Source organism: Chenopodium album, chromosome 4 (genome assembly GCF_948465745.1).
Source record: "Chenopodium album chromosome 4, dcCheAlbu1.1, whole genome shotgun sequence".
NCBI classification, from domain to species: Eukaryota; Viridiplantae; Streptophyta; class Magnoliopsida; order Caryophyllales; family Amaranthaceae; genus Chenopodium; species Chenopodium album.
The window spans coordinates 46,528,127-46,541,649 of record NC_137837.1 but is presented as its reverse complement, the minus strand read 5'-3'; the positions used below and the strand labels follow the sequence as shown (position 1 = coordinate 46,541,649).

The window sequence follows — 13,523 nt, the reverse complement described above, 5'->3', positions numbered from 1 at the left end:
TCGTGAGCCTTTATCCCCTTCTTCTTCAAACCTTTAGCCTAACCACGTTACAAACCTTAAAAAGACCTTTTTCAGGTATACATACACTTGTGCGAGGTTCGGCTAGAGCTACGTTCGGCCTGATTCTTAATGGATACGTAGGCAACCTCACCTTGAGGTGCGGCCGTAATAAACATGCATCCACGATCATATCAATATATCTCCTATGCTCATCCCTATTCATTTAGAGCTAGACTTGGGGGCTTGATCCCACATAATTAGCTTACCTAGCCTAAGAGTCACAACCATTTGACTCTTTTAAATATATTTTCCCACAAACTTAGCTCTTGCGGCCTAACTTTAGTGTCACTATCACACACATCACACATACATGACCTAATATACTTCCCTTAGGAACCCTTTGTCATGGAATCTTAACACAACGTTAAAGCATGCCTTGTCATGTCAAAATGCACAATATAACTCATCAATCATAATTGTCATTGCATCATGAAGTATGAAGTGCTTAGCCTCCGTGCCTAAGTTACCTAAATACTTTCATTATCGAGTCAACTAGGATAGTCAAAGACGTTACAATCCTTGTACTGTGAGAAACAACATTTGACTAAGCTCATCAACATGCACCTTCAAAACCTTTGATTCTTATTTTGCGTCTTTCTTTTTCAGGAGAAAGTCGGTACCCTCCACAAAAATGACGGAAAATTTTGAATTTTTGCTTTTTTGCATTTTCGAGTCGCACAATCATAATACAATGCACACACGGGTCATGAGTCACACGTGTCATTTCACTTCGAGTCGAGTCAACCTCGAGTCAATCACAGAGAGTCAAGTTTATACCTTGAGTCGTGTCAAGTCAATGAGTCAAGCGACGTTAAACCTTAGGTCAACCCTAAGATAATTAAAAACCTTAGGTCAACCCTAAGATAATTAAAGAAATTGGAAAAGTTCTATAGTAAAAAATAAATACAGGTACAGCAGCATAGGGAAGACCCTACTCCAGCGCCAGATGACAACATCTAGCGTATGGAAATAGATTTCAGCGCTTGGCGCTAGATCTCAGCGTCTGGCGGCAGAGTCAATTCTTGGCGCCAGAGATATTTCAGCAGCGTCTGATGAGTGTCATTTATGGCACTCATACAATAGTCTTTTAGGATGATTTCATCTTCCTTTTTATGCTTTATTATCTTATTTTTGGTCTTTTTTCCTTTAATTCCTTTCTTTATTTCTTTCTTTCCTTGTGTTTTCCGTGTTTTCTTTGTGTTTTCCTTATATTTGGTTCTTTTTCCATTTTATTCCTTTTCGTTGTTTGTTTTTGTAGGTACCTATGATTTGTCTCTGCAAGGGAATCAAGATGGGCTATATTGACTATTGACTAAGCAAGGAGGAAATAATCGGCTTGGAGAGGGCTCAGAAAGGGCATGAAGAGGGCATCAAGCCCTGCCAGTCTGCCGCGGGCGCGGGTACTGAAGGCCGCGGGCGCGCGCTCTTATGCACCAAATTGGCAGATTTCGACCAGGAACTCTCCGCGGACTGGCCGCGAGCTTGCCGCGGGTGCGGGTAGTTTGGAGAGACCGCGACCCTCTAATCACCCTTTGGGAGCAGGGGATTCGCCGCGCTTTTGCCGCGGGCGCGTGTGCTTTTGCCGCGGGCGCGGGTGTTGCCCAGAAAGCCCGCGGAGTTTTTAATGGGTTCTATACCCATTTTTCCGCGGGCGCGGGGTTTATTGGAGAGGTCGCGGGAATCCCGTTTTTCTTCTTTGCCTATAAATACACTTGTAATTCCTTTTTTAAGAATAACTTTTAGATAATTTTCATTAGCTTAATTTTAGAGAGAGAAGTTAGAGAGAAGTTCATGATATTGGATTTGTATTTCAACATTGGATCAATTATGCTTGGATTTCTTTATTTTCAATCATTAATGTTAGTAAGATTTTCTTCTTCTAGTTCATCTCTTACTTGATTGATTTAGTTTCATCTTTGATTTCTTGTATTGCTCGGATTTGAATTAGATATTGTAGTTGATATTTCTTTCTCTTGATTTTGATTTAGAATGATGATCAATGCTAATTCTAGTGATTTGTTCTTGAGTTACACCATGATTAGTGAGTATATTAGTTACTAGGGAGAAGGGGAAGCATGCTTGATTGATAATTTGTGCTAGTTGATGATCTTTGATTGATTGAATTGTTGCAATTAAATTGGTTGACATAGTTTTGCATGTGATTAATTAGATTAGGAATGATCAACCTATAAGATTAATCTAGATTGCATTGCATTTCTTAATGACATGACCATCAATTTGAGATTTTCTTTAATTGATTGAGTTTGATTGTGAATTTTCTTGATTAGCCATTCGTAGTTACCCCTAGTTTGGCCTTTAGCAGATAGCTCTTGAACTCTCTTGATTGCTACTATTTTTTGTCCTTTGCAATGCTTGAACCAAACGAAGAAATTTTCGATTAGCACGATTATTGAATTAGCATGTGGAACCAATATCCCTAGCATTTAGCTTATTGAATTACTTGATTAGTCTAATTTTACTATCATAACACCAACCATTTTCTCACTTCAATCTCCGAAATAGCTTGATTTAGGCTAAAGATAACACCAACTAACTCCTTTGGGTTCGACCCTATACTTACCTATACTTGTTTTAGGTTGGTTTAGGATTTTATAATTAGTGTTTGATCGAGGGAAGATTAGATCACGAACTAGTTTTCTCCTATATCAAAATGGCGTCGTTGCCGGGGATGTGAAATTGGTGCTTAGCTTTAGTTGTTGAGTCTATTTCATTTTAATTGAGAAAAAAATACAAAAAGATTTTGTTTCTTAAGGCTACATTTTTAGCCGTGCTACTAATATTTTCATTGAGTTTTGCATGCATAGAGCTCGTGATCGATCCATTGTGCCTTTTAACCCGGAAATTGAAAGGACTCTTTCAAGGAGAAGAATTGCTAGTCGATCCTTTGAATTTAGTTCTTCAAGCGAAGAAGGAATTGAAGAGGAACTAGGCATGGGAGATCAACCAAGAGTTGCTTTGAAAGAATTGGGAATTCCCGGTGCGTAAAAGTTTGAGAGTGGAATTGCTCCACCTACAACACCGGCGAATGACTTCGAAATTAGGCCGGCTATGATCGCTTTGATCGAAATGAGACAATATAGAGGAGCTAAGAATGAGAGTCCGTTGAACCATCTCAAGGAGTTCGAAAAGTATTGCAACACTATCAAAGTGAACGGAGTTTCTCAAGAATTCATCCGGCTAAAGTTGTTTCCATTTTCTCTCATAGGGCGAGCCTTGGAGTGGTTGGATAAGGAGGTAAAGCCAAATTCCCTTCGAACATGGGACGAAGTCACCAAGGAATTCTTGTCCCAATTCTACCCACAAAAGAAAACAGCGGAGGCTAGAGCTTTGATTCAAGGGTTCAAGCAAAGGCCTAATGAAAGCCTTTACGAAGCATGGGAGAGGCATAAAGAGTACCAAAGGGAATGTCCCCACCACGGAATTCCAACCTATCAAGTCATTCAAATTTTCTATGGTGGCCTAAGTCCTCAAGGCAAATCATGCCTTGATGGGGGTGCCGGAGGTCCCATAATGAATCGGATGGAAGAGGAAGTGGTGGACATTATAGAGGACGTGGTTAAGTACGATAGAGATTGGCAAGATGGTGAGAGGGATTCAACTAGCAAGAGTGGCTATTTGGTGTACTCTATAGACCATCTAAATGCGATCAACAACTTATCCTCACAAATGACAAACTTGGAGAAAGAAATGACCGCGATCAAGGCCAAGTTGGAAGGCTCCTTTTCTTCTCAAGCTTCGAATTATCCCTCCCAATTTAAGGGGAGAGGTACCTTTTCTAACTCTCAACCCCCTCCCTCTTCAAATAACATGCCCAGTGGTTGCTTATTTTGTGATGCATGTGGATCTTATGATCATGACTCTTGTAATTGCCCTCATGGTTCTCCGGAATGTGGTGATGATTTTGATAATAGTGAGAGTGAACATGTGAATTATGTGTCAAATAATAATATGCAAAGGTTTGATAATCAAAGAGGTCAATGGAATAGGAATTACCAAAACCAAGGTAATTTTGACAACTATAACCAAGGTGGTGGTTATAGGAACCAAGGGAACCAAAGTTCTCGTGGCAACTTTAACAATCAAGGTTATAGTAGTCAAAATCAAAACCAAAATTATGGTAATCAAAACCAAAGTTATGGAAATCATAACCAAGGTAGATGTATGTAAAGGTATAATCGGTAATTTGACAGCAAACGCAATAAAAAATCCAATATAGAATATTATTTCACGGGTCCTAGATGTACCAGGTCGAATATCTAAGTGTTCCAGTGTGGAGGAAAGAAAAGAGTCACTAGGAGGGAAGTCGAGAACGTTTAGGGATTGGAAAACCATAATCAAGGTTATTGTCAAAATCAAAATAGGGGTAATTGGAATAAACAAGGTAGGGGAAATTTTCAAAATAATTCTCAAAGAGGTCCCCCACCCGGATTTGTTCCAAAGACTCAAGGTGAAAATTACTATTCACAATCTTCTTCTTCTAGGACAAATTTGGAGGAAATAATTGAAAATCAAACCAAGTTGTTGAACACATATATGGCCGTTAGTGACAAGAAGTTCAATGAAATGATGACCCACAACAAAATGCTCAAAAACCAAATTTCTCAACCTGCTAGTGCTTTGAAAGACCAAGCAAGCCCTTCTTCTTTACCTTCCCAAGGCCTAGATCCCAAGAAACCCGTGAATGTTATTGTTACAAGGAGTGGTAAGGTTCTTGAGGAGAGATTGCCTAGGAGGAGTGAAAACAAGGAGGTCCCCAAGGAAGTTTTGGTTGAGAATGAGGGAAGTAGAGTATCTTTAGATGAGGTTGTGGTTGAGACACCAAGCGAGGTGAGAGTAAAGAAAGAGATTGTGAAACCCAAGCTCCCTTATCCCCAAAAATTCATGAGACACAAATGGGATGAGCAATTTGGGAGATTTGTTGATATGCTCAAACAACTTCACCTTTCTATACCTTTCACCGATGTGATCAACCAAATGCCTAATTATGCCAAATTCCTCAAAGACATTTTAAGCGGGAAGAGGACTTGTGATGTTGTGGAGACAATCAATTGGACTGAAAATTGTAGTGCGATCATCATGAACAAAATGCCACCCAAGTTAAAAGACCCCGGAAACTTTTCCATTCCTTGTGCTATTAACAAGATGCAATTTGATAATGCCTTATGTGACTTAGGAGCTAGTGTAAGCGTAATGCCATATTTGGTTTATCAAAGACTTGATCTAGGGGAACTCTTACCTTCTAACATTACCTTGCAACTAGCCGATAGGTCAATCAAGTTTCCAAAAGGTAAAGTGGAAGATGTTCCATTGAGGGTTGGGAAGTTTGTGTTCCCGGTGGATTTTGTTGTTTTAGAAATGGATGAAGATGATACCATTCCAATTATTCTAGGTAGACCCTTTCTTGCTACCTCAGGTTCTATGATAGATGTAAAGTGTGCAAAGATTTCCCTTAAGGTAGGAGACGATGTCATAGAATTCGATTTGAATGAAAGCATGAAATATCCAAGTTCTTCTCTTGAAAATTGCATGATGATTGACTTTTTTGATCATGTTGTGTCTTCCATGCATTAGCACTTGCTCACCTCTAACGATGCTCTTGAGAATGGTTTGTTGAACAAAGACAAGCTAGGTGTACCATGCAAGGAGGTAGCATTCTATGAGGAATTGCTTAATGGAAGCATAGAGGAAGTGGATGAACAGTTGTGCTTGAAGATCTCAAACCATGAAGCTTTGCAAGCGGCCGCAACAAAAGAAGGTAAAGGCGTGCCTATGGTAGAGCTCAAACCTCTACCATCAAACCTTAGGTATTAATTCTTAGGCCCAAATTCCACTTACCCCGTAATTGTTAGTGCATCCTTGAGCAAGAGCCAAGCTCAAGCTTTATGTTGTGTCTTGAGAAAGCACCAAGGTGCTTTAGGCTATACTATCGATGATCTTAAAGGTATAAGCCCCGCTTTGTGTACGCACCACATAACGCTTGAGGAAGGCACCCTTCCTTCTATTGAACGACAAAGAAAGCTCTACACCCTCAAATGGGAGAGGTGGTGAAAAAAGAGATCACCAAGCTCTTGGATGCGGGAATCATATTCCCCATCTCAAGCACTAGGTGGGTTTCTCCCGTTCATGTCATTCCTAAGAAGGGGGGTATGACCGTAGTCAAGAATGAGAGTGGTGAGCTCATTCCAACTAGGACGGTCACCGGTTGGAGGATGTGTACAGACTATAGACGTCTAAATACATCCACCAAAAAGGATCATTTTCCCCTTCCATTCATTGATCAAATGTTAGAGAGAATAACAAGGCACAAGTTCTATTGCTTCCTTGATGGCTATTCGGGATTTTTTCAAATTCCAATCCACCCTGAAGATCAAGAGAAGACAACATTTACATGCCCCTATGGGACCTTTACCTATAGGAGAACGCCCTTTGGCCTTTGTAATGCCCCCGCAACTTTCCAAAGATGCATGATGAGCATTTTTGGAGACATGTTGGAGGAAGAAATGGAGGTGTTTATGGATGATTTCTCCGTAGGTGGGGTATCATTTGAAGAGTGCCTAGTTAATCTTGAGAAATGTTTGGCTCGGTGTGTAAAGGTTAATCTTGTCTTGAATTGGGAGAAATGCCATTTCATGGTGGAGGAAGGGATAGTGCTTGGGCATAAGATCTCTCATAAAGGAATAGAGGTGGATAAGGCCAAAATTGAGGTTATTGAGAAGCTTTCACCTTCGGTGAATGTCAAGGGAGTGAGATCATTTTTGGGTCATGCGGGTTTCTATTGAAGATTCATCAAGGATTTCTCACTCATTGCCAAGCCCCTTAATGATCTTCTTAAAAAAGATGTTGAGTTTGCTTTTGATGAAAAATGCTTTGAAGCATTTAATAGATTGGAGAAGGCCCTAATCTTTCCCACCATTGTTCAAGCCCCAAGATGGGATTTACCCTTTGAATTGATGTGTGTTGCTAGTGATTGGGCAATTGGAGGTATTTTGGGACAACGTGTGGACAAGAAGCATTATGTGATTTACTATATGTCCAAGACACTAAATGGGGCCCAAAAGAATTACACAACAACGGAAAAAGAATTTTTGGCCATTGTTCACTTTTTCGAGAAATTCCGGTGTTATTTGTAGGGTTCCAAGACCATTGTCTTCACGGATCATGCGACTCTCAAGTATCTCTTTTCCAAGAAAGAGTCCAAGCCAAGGTTGATTCGTTGGGTGCTTGAATTACAAACTTTTGAAATAGAGATTAGGGATAAGAAGGGTGCGGAAAATGTTGTGGCGGACCATCTTTCTCGCCTTGAGGGTGATCAAATTCATGATGATAGTCTACCAATTGAAGATAGAATGCTTGATGATGTCTTGTATTCCATTAAGGTTAAGGATCTCCCATGGTATGCCGACTTGGTGAACTTTCTATCATGTGGGGAGTTTCCACCTTCTTTCTCCAAGAACCAAAAGAAGAAGCTCAAGAGGGAGGCAAGACATTACTTGTGGGATGAACCAATCTTGTATAAACGCGGGGTGGATGGCTTGCTTCGGCGTTATGTCCCGAATGAAGAGGTGTCATGTGTTCTAAAGATGTGCCATTCGGATCCAAGTGGCGGTCACATGGGCGTTTCAAAAACCTCCACTAAGGTTCTTCAATGTGGTTTGTGGTGGCCGCATCCCTTCAAAGATTCATGGGGCTTTGTAAAGTCATGCGACCGATGTCAAAGGGTTGGGAATATTTCCAAGAGGAATGAGATGCCTAAACAGCCTATTCTTGAGTTAGAGGTGTTCGATGTTTGGGGGATTGACTTCATGGGACCATTCCCATCTTCATATGGTAATCAATTCATACTTGTGGCTGTGGACTATGTTTCTAAATGGGTTGAGGTCATTGCCTCCCTTACTAATGACCACAAAGTAGTGTTGAATTTGTTCAACAAAATCATCTTCCCAAGGTTTGGCGTGCCTAAGGCTGTGATAAGCGATAACGAATCTCATTTTGTTCACAACGCCTTCCAAAAGATGTTGAGGAAACATGGAGTGCATCAACGGTTTGACCTTCCATATCATCCTCAATCGAGTAGCCAAGTCGAGGTCTCCAATAGTCAAATAAAGCTCATTCTTGAGAAGACGACTGCAAGGAATAGAAAGGATTGGTCGGACAAGTTAGATGATGCTCTTTAAGCTTATAGGACGGCTTTGAAGACGCCTATTGGTACCACTCCATATCGCCTTGTCTATGGCAAGTCTTGCCATCTCCCGGTGGAGCTTGAACACCGTTCTTTATGGGCAATCAAAAAGATAAAATTTGATTTAGAAAGTGCGGGGGAGAAAAGGTGGTTGGATCTTCATGAGCTAGAGGAGCTTAGACTTGATGCTGATGACTGTGCTAGCACCTACAAAGCTCGTTTCAAAGAAGCTCATGATAAGCTTATTGAGAAAAAGGAGTTTTGTGTGGGTGACAAAGTCCTCCTCTACCACTCGAGAATGAAGTTATTTCCTTGAAAGCTCATGTCAAAATGGAGTGGTCCTTTCTTGGTGAAAGACGTTTTTGCTAATGGCACCGTGGAGATTTCTCCTTTGGATTCCTCATCTTCTTTCAAGGTTAACGGTCATCGGATTAAGAAATATTTTGATGGAGTGTTTGTTGGTCTTATTCATAAAATGATTCTTTTCAAACCACCTTGAGTGGGGTGGTAAACGCCGAGCTAACGACGTTAAACAAAAGCGCTTACGGGAGGCAACCCGGATTCTCACCTTTACTCTCTTTTCCTTCCTTTCTTTTATTTTTGGTTTTTTGTTGATTTTTGCTCTTACCCTTCCTTGTGTTTTTGGTTTGTTTTGTAGGGTGCCTTCATTCATCATATATGGACTAAATGTGTTTGTTGAGGGTCATAAGTGGTTTTAAAGTGCAGGGGAGAGGGCACCCCGCGAGCTTGGAGAGGCCTCGGGTGCCCTTGCTTTCAACAAGTGGAAATCGGATCAGTAGCTCTCCGCGGGAGCGGGTGCCTTAGAGAGAGCGCGGGGGAAATTCAGAGAGGGCGCGGCTCATTTTCTCAAATTTGGATCAGGAACTCTCCGCGGGCGCGACATTATTGGACCGGGCGAGGGAGAATTAGAGAGGGCGCGACCCTTGGTCAGGTATGAGTATTTCGGATTTTCCAGAAACTATCCGCGGTTGCCCCGCGGTCTCTCCGCGGGCGCGGCAATATTGGAGCAGGCGCGGCTTTGTCGGGAGAGGGCGCGGGCATCTGGGTTTTTAGGAGCCCGGTTCCTCTCTCTTTCTCTCTCCTCTGTTATTTTCCCTTTCACTCTTAATTTTCCCCATTCTTTCTCTTCCTCCTCTCAAACCCCAACCCCCAAATCATCTCTTTCACTCAATTTTACTCAAATTCACCCTTATTTTCTCTTAAATTTCCATCCAAACTTCCTTCATACTCCATTTTCATCAAGTTTGCTCTTCTTTCTCGTGGTTTTCTTCAAGAATTTCGAGTCTACTCGGTTTTGTGCTTGCTTCGAGTCTTCAATCTTGGTATACTTCTCACCTTTGTTTTATTTTTGTCAATTTCAATTGATATTTATGCATTGGTTGTGAGTGGCCTTGATTATGCTTGAGTATAATTTTTTTGGTTGTTTATATGGTGGTTTTGGAATTATTTTGGATGTTTTTGTGCTTCTTTTTTTGATAGATTGTTAATATTGTTGGTTGTTGTTGGATTTTTGGTTGTTTGTTGCTTGTAACAGGTACTTTGTAGTTTGTGGTGGTTTTGGGTGGTCTTGTGAACGGAGGTTTGATCACTTTGGTGGTAGTGTTGAATTTGGGTGTTTTTCGTGATTCATTGTGTTGGTTGAGCTTGAAACTATGGATTTGTTGAGGAGAGTTAAGAGTAGCAAGAGAAGTTCAAACCAATCCCCCGGCCAATCCTCTCGTGGCCAACCTTCAAACACCGAACCCCCTTAAAACCAAACTACTCAAGATAATGCCCCACCTCCTCCTTTACCCGCTCTCAAATTTCATAACCGGGCTAAACACACCCCTATCTATAATAAAATGAAATCCCGAAAATTTAGACCGTCCTGCAACTATTTCCCCGAGGATATGGAAAAATTGGGTATTGATGCCGTTCTTAACATTTTGCTCCGTAATCTTGGTTTGGATGAGTTTGTAAAGTCATCCCCCCGAACTTATTTGGAACCATGCATTGAATTTTTCTCCACCATTGAGTTTAATATGACAGGGGATATCGACTATATCATCTCTTTTCAACTTTTCAATTCCAAGCATACCATGAACCTTGCGGAATTCAACAAAGCCCTTGGTTTTAACCTAAATACCGACATCTTAGAGCCCTTGGTTGCCCTTCACAAGACCGAATACAATGAGGTTGCTTGGTGGAGAGCCATATCTAGGAAGAAGTCGTTTGACTCTAAGGAATCCCTTGCTAGCGAGATCATTCACTCGGCTCTTCGTATTCTCCATCGGATTCTTGGGTATACAGTGTTTAGTAAGCAAGATCTTGGGAAGCTTTCGAGGGAGGAGATCTTGGTGCTTTGGATGGCTACAAGGCTGGATTTGGGGCCAAGGTTGAATTTTGGGTATCTTTTCATGAATTGTTGTAAGTTGATTACCAATGGGAAGAAGACGGGTGAGATTCATTGCGGTGGTATGGTTACTAGATTGGTGCATTATTTCAAGCAAGAGCGTTTCTTGAGGTCTTGCACTCCGATTGGAAAGAGTAAAGACATTTATTTGGATATGAAGCAACTTAACACCTTGCGCTTCATTTCTAAGACCAAGGGAAACGGTGGGTACTCTTAGCTAGTGCGTAATGTGCACCATTGTTTTCTCCAAAACCCGGCTGCCACCTCAATAACTAGAGAGTCTAGGATTGTTTGGAGGATTCCCGAGGATAATGGGAGGGTTGAGAATGTTATGGAGGACGATGATGGTGATAAGGACGATGATGATTATGATGGGCATGATGGTGAAGGTGGAGAGGGAGAAGAAGGTGAAGAAGAAGGAGATGAAGAAGAGCAACAACAACAACAATGGAAATTTCAGCATGAACAACAACAACAACCGCAGCAAAGAGGAAGAAGAAGACAACAAAATCACTAACAAGACAACCGAGGAGATTCATATCTCCGTGAGATGGAGGCTATGCGTGAGCATATGGAGCGCATGCAATTGAGCATGCAAGGTATGTATTTGAACCATCATACTTTGTCTTTTCAAACTAGCGCCCTATACGGCGCTAGTGTGCGTAGGGGGGAGGTCACTCCTCCGGTGAACTACCCTTATGTGCCGCCCCAACAAGGGCCGGTTCCATCTTGGGGTGGTGAAAACCTCCCCACGTACCCATATTGGCCTGGGGTTGCGAACCCCGATGAGCCAAGGCGTGACTTCCCAGATGAGTCTGGTCATTATGACTACCGGGTCTCGGGGGGGAGTGATTATCAGGGTGACCCCGACTACTACTATGTTCACCCCACTCACCCCGAGCTCTGTATGCAACCGAACCCTTTTGACCAATTGTCCACATCTCAACTTGACCTTTTTAAGGGTCGCTATGGGTTCCCTCCCGGTTATACCAGAGGTTGGGATGTGGATGATGGTGGTGCCGGCCCTAGTGGCCAATAGTTTCCCCCTTGGTTGTTTGATTCCCTTTTTGTTTCCTCCCTTTTAGCTTTGCATGTTTTTAAGCATCGCGGTCGATTCCCTTATTTTGTACGGGGGGAATCAAATCGGATGTTTTAGGGTAGGTTTTTGGGGAGGCACCTTGGACTCTTGGGGATGTGTTTGAAAGGGCTTTGATGGATTTCTCTTGCTTCGCTCTTGGTAGTCTCGTTGGTATGATGTTTATCTTGTTGTCTTGGTTTTTGATGATGATATTTTGTGGTCCCTTCTATTGACGATGATAATGATGGTTTCTCTGGTTCTTTGTACATAGTTTTCGCATAAGTTTACTTTTGTTTGCTTTTGTTTGGAAGTTACTAACAATTTCATTTTGTATATAGTCCTTTTCTTTTCTTTTTCTCACCTTACTCATAGCCACTGCTTTGGTCTTCGAAGCTTCTTAGAGGAGGTCGTTCTTGCTACTTTACTATTGCAGCATAGCTTGGACGCTTGGTGAGGCCTTTCTTGTTTTATCTCTTTACTTTTATTCCTTTCTTAGATTAGGATTAGTTTTAGGAGAGTTAAATGTTTCGAGGATGTATGATTATAACACCTAGTGTGTTTGGGGTCTTTGGCAATGTGGCCATTTGATCGCTTGTTTGTCGATTGGGAAATACGTGTTATGATTGCATCTTTGTCCTTTTCTTTGTTCTCCTACTTTTCCTTTATCTTGGTTTTCCATATTTCATTTTCTTTTCTCTTCTTTTTGTTCTTGGTTTTGTACATAGATTTTTGAGGCTTTATTTTTCACTCTTTCATTCTTTTTTGACTTGGATTTGTAAACAATGGACCCTTTCTTTTTTATAATAACCTTACTAGGTGGTCATGGTTTGCACGGTTTGAGAATACGTTTGGTTGATTCTAGGATAAAGCATGCTAGGGTAGTTGTCTAGAACTAGGGGGATCATGAAGCCGGATTCTACTTGTTTGTGGCACGTTGGTAGTTGCTCCCTATCTTCGATTTGACAACCTTAGTGAGCTTTTGCTACAACCATGTGAGATTCATCCTTTTTCAAGCTTTCATCATATTCTTGCATGAGTGGCATGGATCCTTGACTTTCGCAAACTTAATCTTGAATCTTAACGTATGATTCCTAAGACCGAGACCGAACCAACTAGGGAGGACAAAGGCATATTTTCGCGGAGGTATTTTTCCTTTTTCTAGGATAGTTTCCTTATTTTTACTTTTGGGTTTAGGGAAACATTTGCCTTCTTGCTAGCCCTTTGAACCTTTTTTCCCTTCTTTTCAAGCCACATATTTAGAAATCTTGAGCCTTTTGTTTCATTTTAATTTTTCTTGGTTTTTGTGAAGCAATGGTCAATGTTGGAAGTTTTTGGTGAATAACTTTGGATTTTGGTTCGAATTGGTGAACAAGGTTGAGTTGTTTATATTTGGAAAATAATGGAAACTGACTAAGTAAAAGCCATCCCAAATAAAAAGCCAAGGATTAATGCTTTGATAAAGTAAGAGAAAATTCAAAAATTTCAATAAATTCCAAAAAAAAAAAAACCAAAAAAATAAGCTTGGGGACAATGCTTCTTTTAGCTTGGGGGGAAAGCGTTTGCGCTTTTTGTTCTTATGTTTGTAGATTGTTGCTTTGAATAAGCTTGAGGGTGTTAATATGTTTTTGTTTGGTGATTTCTTTATTTTGGTGATAAGATTTGGCCAATCTTTGCTTCACAATTTAGGTTAACCACAAAATTTTAAATTTAGCCTACCTTAACCCTTTTTGCCTTATGTTACAACCTTTGGGAAGACCTTTTGATTTTGGGGT

At 41.1% G+C, this 13,523-nt stretch overlaps 1 non-coding gene across 1 annotated transcript; it reads right to left on the bottom strand.

Annotated features, from left to right (window-relative positions):
- Positions 1-3,397: 3,397 nt before the first annotated feature.
- On the bottom strand, positions 3,398-3,503 carry LOC145629788 (small nucleolar RNA R71). The gene has a single exon (XR_014111929.1). It is a non-coding gene; the product is annotated as a small nucleolar RNA R71 (small nucleolar RNA).
- Positions 3,504-13,523: the final 10,020 nt, after the last annotated feature.